General features: G+C 38.9%; 9 non-coding genes and 18 pseudogenes across 9 annotated transcripts; all 27 read right to left on the bottom strand.

Moving 5' to 3' along the window:
• Window positions 1-274: 274 nt before the first annotated feature.
• On the bottom strand, window positions 275-395 carry LOC122339889 (annotated as a pseudogene).
• Window positions 396-673: 278 nt separating this feature from the next.
• On the bottom strand, window positions 674-792 carry LOC122339935 (annotated as a pseudogene).
• Window positions 793-1,066: 274 nt separating this feature from the next.
• On the bottom strand, window positions 1,067-1,185 carry LOC122339888 (annotated as a pseudogene).
• A 277-nt stretch (window positions 1,186-1,462) lies between these two features.
• LOC122339885 lies at window positions 1,463-1,586 on the bottom strand (annotated as a pseudogene).
• A 276-nt stretch (window positions 1,587-1,862) lies between these two features.
• LOC122339908 lies at window positions 1,863-1,981 on the bottom strand. The gene has a single exon (XR_006250083.1). It is a non-coding gene; the product is annotated as a 5S ribosomal RNA (ribosomal RNA).
• A 274-nt stretch (window positions 1,982-2,255) lies between these two features.
• LOC122339909 lies at window positions 2,256-2,374 on the bottom strand. Its single transcript, XR_006250084.1, has one exon. It is a non-coding gene; the product is annotated as a 5S ribosomal RNA (ribosomal RNA).
• Window positions 2,375-2,648: 274 nt separating this feature from the next.
• On the bottom strand, window positions 2,649-2,767 carry LOC122339910. Its single transcript, XR_006250085.1, has one exon. It is a non-coding gene; the product is annotated as a 5S ribosomal RNA (ribosomal RNA).
• A 274-nt stretch (window positions 2,768-3,041) lies between these two features.
• LOC122339911 lies at window positions 3,042-3,160 on the bottom strand. The gene has a single exon (XR_006250086.1). It is a non-coding gene; the product is annotated as a 5S ribosomal RNA (ribosomal RNA).
• A 273-nt stretch (window positions 3,161-3,433) lies between these two features.
• LOC122339912 lies at window positions 3,434-3,552 on the bottom strand. The gene has a single exon (XR_006250087.1). It is a non-coding gene; the product is annotated as a 5S ribosomal RNA (ribosomal RNA).
• A 273-nt stretch (window positions 3,553-3,825) lies between these two features.
• On the bottom strand, window positions 3,826-3,944 carry LOC122339936 (annotated as a pseudogene).
• Window positions 3,945-4,214: 270 nt separating this feature from the next.
• On the bottom strand, window positions 4,215-4,333 carry LOC122339937 (annotated as a pseudogene).
• Window positions 4,334-4,605: 272 nt separating this feature from the next.
• Window positions 4,606-4,725, bottom strand: LOC122339891 (annotated as a pseudogene).
• A 276-nt stretch (window positions 4,726-5,001) lies between these two features.
• LOC122339914 lies at window positions 5,002-5,120 on the bottom strand. The gene has a single exon (XR_006250088.1). It is a non-coding gene; the product is annotated as a 5S ribosomal RNA (ribosomal RNA).
• A 273-nt stretch (window positions 5,121-5,393) lies between these two features.
• LOC122339892 lies at window positions 5,394-5,519 on the bottom strand (annotated as a pseudogene).
• Window positions 5,520-5,793: 274 nt separating this feature from the next.
• LOC122339946 lies at window positions 5,794-5,912 on the bottom strand (annotated as a pseudogene).
• A 275-nt stretch (window positions 5,913-6,187) lies between these two features.
• On the bottom strand, window positions 6,188-6,307 carry LOC122339876 (annotated as a pseudogene).
• A 273-nt stretch (window positions 6,308-6,580) lies between these two features.
• Window positions 6,581-6,699, bottom strand: LOC122339943 (annotated as a pseudogene).
• A 278-nt stretch (window positions 6,700-6,977) lies between these two features.
• LOC122339873 lies at window positions 6,978-7,096 on the bottom strand. Its single transcript, XR_006250070.1, has one exon. It is a non-coding gene; the product is annotated as a 5S ribosomal RNA (ribosomal RNA).
• Window positions 7,097-7,368: 272 nt separating this feature from the next.
• On the bottom strand, window positions 7,369-7,487 carry LOC122339938 (annotated as a pseudogene).
• Window positions 7,488-7,759: 272 nt separating this feature from the next.
• On the bottom strand, window positions 7,760-7,878 carry LOC122339886 (annotated as a pseudogene).
• Window positions 7,879-8,151: 273 nt separating this feature from the next.
• Window positions 8,152-8,270, bottom strand: LOC122339881 (annotated as a pseudogene).
• Window positions 8,271-8,546: 276 nt separating this feature from the next.
• On the bottom strand, window positions 8,547-8,665 carry LOC122339915. Its single transcript, XR_006250089.1, has one exon. It is a non-coding gene; the product is annotated as a 5S ribosomal RNA (ribosomal RNA).
• Window positions 8,666-8,939: 274 nt separating this feature from the next.
• Window positions 8,940-9,059, bottom strand: LOC122339940 (annotated as a pseudogene).
• Window positions 9,060-9,334: 275 nt separating this feature from the next.
• On the bottom strand, window positions 9,335-9,453 carry LOC122339916. The gene has a single exon (XR_006250090.1). It is a non-coding gene; the product is annotated as a 5S ribosomal RNA (ribosomal RNA).
• Window positions 9,454-9,726: 273 nt separating this feature from the next.
• LOC122339944 lies at window positions 9,727-9,845 on the bottom strand (annotated as a pseudogene).
• A 1,072-nt stretch (window positions 9,846-10,917) lies between these two features.
• On the bottom strand, window positions 10,918-11,035 carry LOC122339883 (annotated as a pseudogene).
• Window positions 11,036-11,307: 272 nt separating this feature from the next.
• Window positions 11,308-11,425, bottom strand: LOC122339887 (annotated as a pseudogene).
• Window positions 11,426-11,715: the final 290 nt, after the last annotated feature.

Consider the following 11,715-nt stretch of genomic DNA (forward strand, 5'->3'; position numbering starts at 1 on the left):
TTAAAGCTGCTGCAAAAAGCCCCTATTTTAAGGTGAGGCACACTAAGTGCCATTATACTAGATAAGTAATGAATGAAATACAAAAAAATACTTCAAAATGAGCTACATTAAAGATAAGAGCATTAGTTAAGTAGTTAAAAACAGTCAAACTCTGTTTAAAGAACAGCTACTTTAAAGGCAATTGAATTAAATAAGCAGTAAGGGAAAGCAAAGAGCTGGTCAAACTTTGGCCACACTAAGGGCCAGTGTATTAGATAAGTAGTGAAAAACTCAAAACTTACAGCACCTGGTATTCCTAGGCAGTCTCCCATCCAAGTACTAACTAGGCCCAACTCTGCTTAGCTTCTGAGATCAGACGAGAGATCAGGCGTGAACAGGGTGGTATGGCCGTAGTAAGCTAAAAGCTGCTGCAAAAAGCCCCTATTTTAAGGTGAGGCACACTAAGTGCCATTATACTAGATAAGTAATGAATGAAATACAAAAAAATACTTCAAAATGAGCTACATTAAAGATAAGAGCATTAGTTAAGTAGTTAAAAACAGTCAAACTCTGTTTAAAGAACAGCTACTTTAAAGGCAATTGAATTAAATAAGCAGTAAGGGAAAGCAAAGAGCTGGTCAAACTTTGGCCACACTAAGGGCCAGTGTATTAGATAAGTAGTGAAAAACTCAAAAACTTACAGCACCTGGTATTCCTAGGCAGTCTCCCATCCAAGTACTAACTAGGCCCAACTCTGCTTAGCTTCTGAGATCAGACGAGATCAGGCGTGAACAGGGTGGGATGGCCGTAAGCTAAAGCTGCTGCAAAAAGCCCCTATTTTAAGGTGAGGCACACTAAGTGCCATTATACTAGATAAGTAATGAATGAAATACAAAAAAATACTTCAAAATGAGCTACATTAAAGATAAGAGCATTAGTTAAGTAGTTAAAAACAGTCAAACTCTGTTTAAAGAACAGCTACTTTAAAGGCAATTGAATTAAATAAGCAGTAAGGGAAAGCAAAGAGCTGGTCAAACTTTGGCCACACTAAGGGCCAGTGTATTAGATAAGTAGTGAAAAACTCAAAAACTTACAGCACCTGGTATTCCTAGGCAGTCTCCCATCCAAGTACTAACTAGGCCCAACTCTGCTTAGCTTCTGAGATCAGACGAGATCAGGCGTGAACAGGGTGGGATGGCCGTGCAAGCTAAAGCTGCTGCAAAAAGCCCCTATTTTAAGGTGAGGCACACTAAGTGCCATTATACTAGATAAGTAATGAATGAAATACAAAAAAATACTTCAAAATGAGCTACATTAAAGATAAGAGCATTAGTTAAGTAGTTAAAAACAGTCAAACTCTGTGTTTAAAGAACAGCTACTTTAAAGGCAATTGAATTAAATAAGCAGTAAGGGAAAGCAAAGAGCTGGTCAAACTTTGGCCACACTAAGGGCCAGTGTATTAGATAAGTAGTGAAAAACTCAAAACTTACAGCACCTGGTATTCCTAGGCAGTCTCCCATCCAAGTACTAACTAGGCCCAACTCTGCTTAGCTTCTGAGATCAGACGAGATCAGATCAGGCGTGAACAGGGTGGGATGGCCGTAAGCAAAAGCTGCTGCAAAAAGCCCCCTATTTTAAGGTGAGGCACACTAAGTGCCATTATACTAGATAAGTAATGAATGAAATACAAAAAAATACTTCAAAATGAGCTACATTAAAGATAAGAGCATTAGTTAAGTAGTTAAAAACAGTCAAACTCTGTTTAAAGAACAGCTACTTTAAAGGCAATTGAATTAAATAAGCAGTAAGGGAAAGCAAAGAGCTGGTCAAACTTTGGCCACACTAAGGGCCAGTGTATTAGATAAGTAGTGAAAAAACTCAAAAACTTACAGCACCTGGTATTCCTAGGCAGTCTCCCATCCAAGTACTAACTAGGCCCAACTCTGCTTAGCTTCTGAGATCAGACGAGATCAGGCGTGAACAGGGTGGTATGGCCGTAAGCGAAAAGCTGCTGCAAAAAGCCCCTATTTTAAGGTGAGGCACACTAAGTGCCATTATACTAGATAAGTAATGAATGAAATACAAAAAAATACTTCAAAATGAGCTACATTAAAGATAAGAGCATTAGTTAAGTAGTTAAAAACAGTCAAACTCTGTTTAAAGAACAGCTACTTTAAAGGCAATTGAATTAAATAAGCAGTAAGGGAAAGCAAAGAGCTGGTCAAACTTTGGCCACACTAAGGGCCAGTGTATTAGATAAGTAGTGAAAAACTCAAAACTTACAGCACCTGGTATTCCTAGGCAGTCTCCCATCCAAGTACTAACTAGGCCCAACTCTGCTTAGCTTCTGAGATCAGACGAGATCAGGCGTGAACAGGGTGGTATGGCCGTAAGCGAAAGCTGCTGCAAAAAGCCCCCTATTTTAAGGTGAGGCACACTAAGTGCCATTATACTAGATAAGTAATGAATGAAATACAAAAAAATACTTCAAAATGAGCTACATTAAAGATAAGAGCATTAGTTAAGTAGTTAAAAACAGTCAAACTCTGTTTAAAGAACAGCTACTTTAAAGGCAATTGAATTAAATAAGCAGTAAGGGAAAGCAAAGAGCTGGTCAAACTTTGGCCACACTAAGGGCCAGTGTATTAGATAAGTAGTGAAAAACTCAAAACTTACAGCACCTGGTATTCCTAGGCAGTCTCCCATCCAAGTACTAACTAGGCCCAACTCTGCTTAGCTTCTGAGATCAGACGAGATCAGGCGTGAACAGGGTGGTATGGCCGTAAGCGAAAGCTGCTGCAAAAAGCCCCCTATTTTAAGGTGAGGCACACTAAGTGCCATTATACTAGATAAGTAATGAATGAAATACAAAAAAATACTTCAAAATGAGCTACATTAAAGATAAGAGCATTAGTTAAGTAGTTAAAAACAGTCAAACTCTGTTTAAAGAACAGCTACTTTAAAGGCAATTGAATTAAATAAGCAGTAAGGGAAAGCAAAGAGCTGGTCAAACTTTGGCCACACTAAGGGCCAGTGTATTAGATAAGTAGTGAAAAACTCAAAACTTACAGCACCTGGTATTCCTAGGCAGTCTCCCATCCAAGTACTAACTAGGCCCAACTCTGCTTAGCTTCTGAGATCAGACGAGATCAGGCGTGAACAGGGTGGTATGGCCGTAAGCTAAAAGCTGCTGCAAAAGCCCCCTATTTTAAGGTGAGGCACACTAAGTGCCATTATACTAGATAAGTAATGAATGAAATACAAAAAATACTTCAAAATGAGCTACATTAAAGATAAGAGCATTAGTTAAGTAGTTAAAAACAGTCAAACTCTGTTTAAAGAACAGCTACTTTAAAGGCAATTGAATTAAATAAGCAGTAAGGGAAAGCAAAGAGCTGGTCAAACTTTGGCCACACTAAGGGCCAGTGTATTAGATAAGTAGTGAAAAACTCAAAACTTACAGCACCTGGTATTCCTAGGCAGTCTCCCATCCAAGTACTAACTAGGCCCAACTCTGCTTAGCTTCTGAGATCAGACGAGATCAGGCGTGAACAGGGTGGTATGGCCGTAAGCAAAAAGCTGCTGCAAAAGCCCCTATTTTAAGGTGAGGCACACTAAGTGCCATTATACTAGATAAGTAATGAATGAAATACAAAAAAATACTTCAAAATGAGCTACATTAAAGATAAGAGCATTAGTTAAGTAGTTAAAAACAGTCAAACTCTGTTTAAAGAACAGCTACTTTAAAGGCAATTGAATTAAATAAGCAGTAAGGGAAAGCAAAGAGCTGGTCAAACTTTGGCCACACTAAGGGCCAGTGTATTAGATAAGTAGTGAAAAACTCAAAACTTACAGCACCTGGTATTCCTAGGCAGTCTCCCATCCAAGTACTAACTAGGCCCAACTCTGCTTAGCTTCTGAGATCAGACGAGATCAGGCGTGAACAGGGTGGGATGGCCGTAAGCTAAAGCTGCAAAAAGCCCCTATTTTAAGGTGAGGCACACTAAGTGCCATTATACTAGATAAGTAATGAATGAAATACAAAAATACTTCAAAATGAGCTACATTAAAGATAAGAGCATTAGTTAAGTAGTTAAAAACAGTCAAACTCTGTTTAAAGAACAGCTACTTTAAAGGCAATTGAATTAAATAAGCAGTAAGGGAAAGCAAAGAGCTGGTCAAACTTTGGCCACACACTAAGGGCCAGTGTATTAGATAAGTAGTGAAAAACTCAAAACTTACAGCACCTGGTATTCCTAGGCAGTCTCCCATCCAAGTACTAACTAGGCCCAACTCTGCTTAGCTTCTGAGATCAGACGAGATCAGGCGTGAACAGGGTGGGATGGCCGTAAGCAAAAGCTGCTGCAAAAGCCCCTATTTTAAGGTGAGGCACACTAAGTGCCATTATACTAGATAAGTAATGAATGAAATACAAAAAATACTTCAAAATGAGCTACATTAAAGATAAGAGCATTAGTTAAGTAGTTAAAAACAGTCAAACTCTGTTTAAAGAACAGCTACTTTAAAGGCAATTGAATTAAATAAGCAGTAAGGGAAAGCAAAGAGCTGGTCAAACTTTGGCCACACTAAGGGCCAGTGTATTAGATAAGTAGTGAAAAACTCAAAAACTTACAGCACCTGGTATTCCTAGGCAGTCTCCCATCCCAAGTACTAACTAGGCCCAACTCTGCTTAGCTTCTGAGATCAGACGAGATCAGGCGTGAACAGGGTGGTATGGCCGTGAAGCTAAAAGCTGCTGCAAAAAGCCCCTATTTTAAGGTGAGGCACACTAAGTGCCATTATACTAGATAAGTAATGAATGAAATACAAAAATATACTTCAAAATGAGCTACATTAAAGATAAGAGCATTAGTTAAGTAGTTAAAAACAGTCAAACTCTGTTTAAAGAACAGCTACTTTAAAGGCAATTGAATTAAATAAGCAGTAAGGGAAAGCAAAGAGCTGGTCAAACTTTGGCCACACTAAGGGCCAGTGTATTAGATAAGTAGTGAAAAACTCAAAAACTTACAGCACCTGGTATTCCTAGGCAGTCTCCCATCCAAGTACTAACTAGGCCCAACTCTGCTTAGCTTCTGAGATCAGACGAGATCAGGCGTGAACAGGGTGGTATGGCCGTAAGCTAAAAGCTGCTGCAAAAGCCCCTATTTTAAGGTGAGGCACACTAAGTGCCATTATACTAGATAAGTAATGAATGAAATACAAAAAATACTTCAAAATGAGCTACATTAAAGATAAGAGCATTAGTTAAGTAGTTAAAAACAGTCAAACTCTGTTTAAAGAACAGCTACTTTAAAGGCAATTGAATTAAATAAGCAGTAAGGGAAAGCAAAGAGCTGGTCAAACTTTGGCCACACTAAGGGCCAGTGTATTAGATAAGTAGTGAAAAACTCAAAAACTTACAGCACCTGGTATTCCTAGGCAGTCTCCCATCCAAGTACTAACTAGGCCCAACTCTGCTTAGCTTCTGAGATCAGACGAAGATCAGATCAGGCGTGAACAGGTGTGGTATGGCCGTAAGCTAAAGCTGCTGCAAAAGCCCCTATTTTAAGGTGAGGCACACTAAGTGCCATTATACTAGATAAGTAATGAATGAAATACAAAAAAATACTTCAAAAATGAGCTACATTAAAGATAAGAGCATTAGTTAAGTAGTTAAAAACAGTCAAACTCTGTTTAAAGAACAGCTACTTTAAAGGCAATTGAATTAAATAAGCAGTAAGGGAAAGCAAAGAGCTGGTCAAACTTTGGCCACACTAAGGGCCAGTGTATTAGATAAGTAGTGAAAAACTCAAAAACTTACAGCACCTGGTATTCCTAGGCAGTCTCCCATCCAAGTACTAACTAGGCCCAACTCTGCTTAGCTTCTGAGATCAGACGAGATCAGGCGTGAACAGGGTGGTATGGCCGTGAAGCAAAAGCTGCTGCAAAAAGCCCCTATTTTAAGGTGAGGGCACACTAAGTGCCATTATACTAGATAAGTAATGAATGAAATACAAAAAATACTTCAAAATGAGCTACATTAAAGATAAGAGCATTAGTTAAGTAGTTAAAAACAGTCAAACTCTGTTTAAAGAACAGCTACTTTAAAGGCAATTGAATTAAATAAGCAGTAAGGGAAAGCAAAGAGCTGGTCAAACTTTGGCCACACTAAGGGCCAGTGTATTAGATAAGTAGTGAAAAAACTCAAAACTTACAGCACCTGGTATTCCTAGGCAGTCTCCCATCCAAGTACTAACTAGGCCCAACTCTGCTTAGCTTCTGAGATCAGACGAGATCAGGCGTGAACAGGGTGGGGATGGCCGTAAGCGAAAAGCTGCTGCAAAAAGCCCCTATTTTAAGGTGAGGCACACTAAGTGCCATTATACTAGATAAGTAATGAATGAAATACAAAAAATACTTCAAAATGAGCTACATTAAAGATAAGAGCATTAGTTAAGTAGTTAAAAACAGTCAAACTCTGTTTAAAGAACAGCTACTTTAAAGGCAATTGAATTAAATAAGCAGTAAGGGAAAGCAAAGAGCTGGTCAATCTTTGGCCACACTAAGGGCCAGTGTATTAGATAAGTAGTGAAAAACTCAAAACTTACAGCACCTGGTATTCCTAGGCAGTCTCCCATCCAAGTACTAACTAGGCCCAACTCTGCTTAGCTTCTGAGATCAGACGAGATCAGGCGTGAACAGGGTGGTATGGCCGGAAGCAAAAAGCTGCTGCAAAAAGCCCCCTATTTTAAGGTGAGGCACACTAAGTGCCATTATACTAGATAAGTAATGAATGAAATACAAAAAAAATACTTCAAAATGAGCTACATTAAAGATAAGAGCATTAGTTAAGTAGTTAAAAACAGTCAAACTCTGTTTAAAGAACAGCTACTTTAAAGGCAATTGAATTAAATAAGCAGTAAGGGAAAGCAAAGAGCTGGTCAATCTTTGGCCACACTAAGGGCCAGTGTATTAGATAAGTAGTGAAAAAACTCAAAAACTTACAGCACCTGGTATTCCTAGGCAGTCTCCCATCCAAGTACTAACTAGGCCCAACTCTGCTTAGCTTCTGAGATCAGACGAGATCAGGTGTGAACAGGGTGGTATGGCCGTAAGCTAAAGCTGCTGCAAAAAGCCCCTATTTTAAGGTGAGGCACACTAAGTGCCATTATACTAGATAAGTAATGAATGAAATACAAAAATACTTCAAAATGAGCTACATTAAAGATAAGAGCATTAGTTAAGTAGTTAAAAACAGTCAAACTCTGTTTAAAGAACAGCTACTTTAAAGGCAATTGAATTAAATAAGCAGTAAGGGAAAGCAAAGAGCTGGTCAAACTTTGGCCACACTAAGGGCCAGTGTATTAGATAAGTAGTGAAAAACTCAAAAACTTACAGCACCTGGTATTCCTAGGCAGTCTCCCATCCAAGTACTAACTAGGCCCAACTCTGCTTAGCTTCTGAGATCAGACGAGATCAGGCGTGAACAGGGTGGGATGGCCGTAAGCTAAAGCTGCTGCAAAAAGCCCCTATTTTAAGGTGAGGCACACTAAGTGCCATTATACTAGATAAGTAATGAATGAAATACAAAAATACTTCAAAATGAGCTACATTAAAGATAAGAGCATTAGTTAAGTAGTTAAAAACAGTCAAACTCTGTTTAAAGAACAGCTACTTTAAAGGCAATTGAATTAAATAAGCAGTAAGGGAAAGCAAAGAGCTGGTCAAACTTTGGCCACACTAAGGGCCAGTGTATTAGATAAGTAGTGAAAAACTCAAAAACTTACAGCACCTGGTATTCCTAGGCAGTCTCCCATCCAAGTACTAACTAGGCCCAACTCTGCTTAGCTTCTGAGATCAGACGAGATCAGGCGTGAACAGGGTGGGATGGCCATGAAGCGAAAGCTGCTGCAAAAAGCCCTATTTTAAGGTGAGGCACACTAAGTGCCATTATACTAGATAAGTAATGAATGAAATACAAAAATACTTCAAAATGAGCTACATTAAAGATAAGAGCATTAGTTAAGTAGTTAAAAACAGTCAAACTCTGTTTAAAGAACAGCTACTTTAAAGGCAATTGAATTAAATAAGCAGTAAGGGAAAGCAAAGAGCTGGTCAAACTTTTGGCCACACTAAGGGCCAGTGTATTAGATAAGTAGTGAAAAACTCAAAAACTTACAGCACCTGGTATTCCTAGGCAGTCTCCCATCCAAGTACTAACTAGGCCCAACTCTGCTTAGCTTCTGAGATCAGACGAGATCAGGCGTGAACAGGGTGGGATGGCCGTGAAGCTTAAAGCTGCTGCAAAAAGCCCCTATTTTAAGGTGAGGCACACTAAGTGCCATTATACTAGATAAGTAATGAATGAAATACAAAAAAATACTTCAAAATGAGCTACATTAAAGATAAGAGCATTAGTTAAGTAGTTAAAAACAGTCAAACTCTGTTTAAAGAACAGCTACTTTAAAGGCAATTGAATTAAATAAGCAGTAAGGGAAAGCAAAGAGCTGGTCAAACTTTGGCCACACTAAGGGCCAGTGTATTAGATAAGTAGTGAAAAACTCAAAAACTTACAGCACCTGGTATTCCTAGGCAGTCTCCCATCCAAGTACTAACTAGGCCCAACTCTGCTTAGCTTCTGAGATCAGACGAGATCAGGCGTGAACAGGGTGGTATGGCCGTAAGCTGAAAGCTGCTGCAAAAAGCCCCTATTTTAAGGTGAGGCACACTAAGTGCCATTATACTAGATAAGTAATGAATGAAATACAAAAAAATACTTCAAAATGAGCTACATTAAAGATAAGAGCATTAGTTAAGTAGTTAAAAACAGTCAAACTCTGTTTAAAGAACAGCTACTTTAAAGGCAATTGAATTAAATAAGCAGTAAGGGAAAGCAAAGAGCTGGTCAAACTTTGGCCACACTAAGGGCCAGTGTATTAGATAAGTAGTGAAAAACTCAAAACTTACAGCACCTGGTATTCCTAGGCAGTCTCCCATCCAAGTACTAAACTAGGCCCAACTCTGCTTAGCTTCTGAGATCAGACGAGATCAGGCGTGAACAGGGTGGTATGGCCGTAAGCTTAAAAGCTGCTGCAAAAAGCCCCTATTTTAAGGTGAGGCACACTAAGTGCCATTATACTAGATAAGTAATGAATGAAATACAAAAAAATACTTCAAAATGAGCTACATTAAAGATAAGAGCATTAGTTAAGTAGTTAAAAACAGTCAAACTCTGTTTAAAGAACAGCTACTTTAAAGGCAATTGAATTAAATAAGCAGTAAGGGAAAGCAAAGAGCTGGTCAAACTTTGGCCACACTAAGGGCCAGTGTATTAGATAAGTAGTGAAAAACTCAAAACTTACAGCACCTGGTATTCCTAGGCAGTCTCCCATCCAAGTACTAACTAGGCCCAACTCTGCTTAGCTTCTGAGATCAGACGAGATCAGGCGTGAACAGGGTGGTATGGCCGTAAGCAAAAGCTGCTGCAAAAAGCCCCTATTTTAAGGTGAGGCACACTAAGTGCCATTATACTAGATAAGTAATGAATGAAATACAAAAAATACTTCAAAATGAGCTACATTAAAGATAAGAGCATTAGTTAAGTAGTTAAAAACAGTCAAACTCTGTTTAAAGAACAGCTACTTTAAAGGCAATTGAATTAAATAAGCAGTAAGGGAAAGCAAAGAGCTGGTCAAACTTTGGCCACACTAAGGGCCAGTGTATTAGATAAGTAGTGAAAAACTCAAAAACTTACAGCACCTGGTATTCCTAGGCAGTCTCCCATCCAAGTACTAACTAGGCCCAACTCTGCTTAGCTTCTGAGATCAGACGAGATCAGGCGTGAACAGGGTGGTATGGCCGTAGCTAAAGCTGCTGCAAAAAGCCCCTATTTTAAGGTGAGGCACACTAAGTGCCATTATACTAGATAAGTAATGAATGAAATACAAAAAATACTTCAAAATGAGCTACATTAAAGATAAGAGCATTAGTTAAGTAGTTAAAAACAGTCAAACTCTGTTTAAAGAACAGCTACTTTAAAGGCAATTGAATTAAAATAAGCAGTGGCGTGGGAAAAGGAAGAGCTGGACAAAACTTGGCCACACTATGGGCCACAGTGAAGATACAGTGAAAACCCAAAACTCGTAGCACTTGGCATTCCCAGGCAGTCTCCACTGGGCAATTAACCAGGCCCATCTCTGTTTGAATGAGGATCGACAAGATCAGTCGTGAACAGGGCGGATGGCTGTAAGCGTGAAAGTTGGCCGCAAAAAAGCCCCTATTTTAAGGTGAGAGCACACTAAGCGCCATTATACTAGATAAGTAATGAATGAAATTACAAAAAATACTTCAAAAATGAGCTACATTAAAGATAAGAGCATTAGTTAAGTAGTTAAAAAACAGTCAAACTTCTCTGTTTAAAGAACAGCTACTTTAAAGGCAATTGAATTAAAAAAGTGGTAAGGGAAAGCAAAGAGCTGGTCAAACTTTGGCCACACTAAGGGCCAGTGTATTAGATAAGTAGTGAAAAACTCAAAACTTACAGCACCTTGGTATTCCTAGGCAGTCTCCCCATCCAAGTACTAATTAGGCCCAACTCTGCTTTGAAGCTTCTGAGATCAGGACGAGATCAGGCGTGAACAGGGTGGTACGGCCAAGTTGTAAAGCTGCCGCAAAAGCCCCTATTTTAAGGTGAGGCACTACCTAAGTGCCATTATACTAGATAAGTAATGAATGAAATACACAAAAATGCTTCAAAATGAGCTGCTACTAAAGATAAGAGCATTAGTTAAGTAGTTAAAAACAGTCAAACTCTGTTTAAAGAAAACAGCCACTTTAAAGGCAATTTAATTAAATAAGCAGTAAGGGAAAGCAAAGAGCTGGTCAAACTTTGGCCACACTAAGGGCCAGTGTATTAGATAAGTAGTGAAAAAACTCAAAAACTTACAGCACCTGGTATTCCTAGGCAGTCTCCCATCCAAGTACTAACTAGGCCCAACTCTGCTTAGCTTCTGAGATCAGACGAGATCAGGCGTGAACAGGTGGTATGGCCGTAAAGCGAAAGCTGCTGCAAAAGCCCCTATTTTAAGGTGAGGCACACTAAGTGCCATTATACTAGATAAGTAATGAATGAAATACAAAAATACTTCAAAATGAGCTACATTAAAGATAAGAGCATTAGTTAAGTAGTTAAAAACAATCAAACTCTGTTTAAAGAACAGCTACTTTAAAGGCAATTGAATTAAATAACCAGTAAGGAAAGCAAAAGAGCTGGTCAAACTTTGGCCACACTAAGGGCCAGTGTATTAGATAAGTAGTGAAAAACTCAAAAACTTACAGCACCTGGTATTCCTAGGCAGTCTCCCATCCAAGTACTAACTAGGCCCAACTCTGCTTAGCTTCTGAGATCAGACGAGATCAGGCGTGAACAGGTGGGATGGCCGCAAGCCAAAGCTGCTGCAAAAGCCTCCCTATTTTAAGGTGAGGCACACTAAGTGCCATTATACTAGATAAGTAATGAATGAAATACAAAAATACTTCCCAAAATGAGCTACATTAAAGATAAGAGCATTAGTTAAGTAGTTAAAAACAGTCAAACTCTGTTTAAAGAACAGCTACTTTAAAGAGCAATTGAATTAAATAAGCAGTAAGGGAAAGCAAAGAGCTGGTCAAACTTTGGCCACACTAAGGGCCAGTGTATTAGATAAGTAGTGAAAAAACTCAAAAACTTACAGCACC

This window comes from Puntigrus tetrazona, unplaced genomic scaffold, assembly GCF_018831695.1.
Source record: "Puntigrus tetrazona isolate hp1 unplaced genomic scaffold, ASM1883169v1 S000000998, whole genome shotgun sequence".
Lineage (NCBI taxonomy): Eukaryota > Metazoa > Chordata > Actinopteri > Cypriniformes > Cyprinidae > Puntigrus > Puntigrus tetrazona.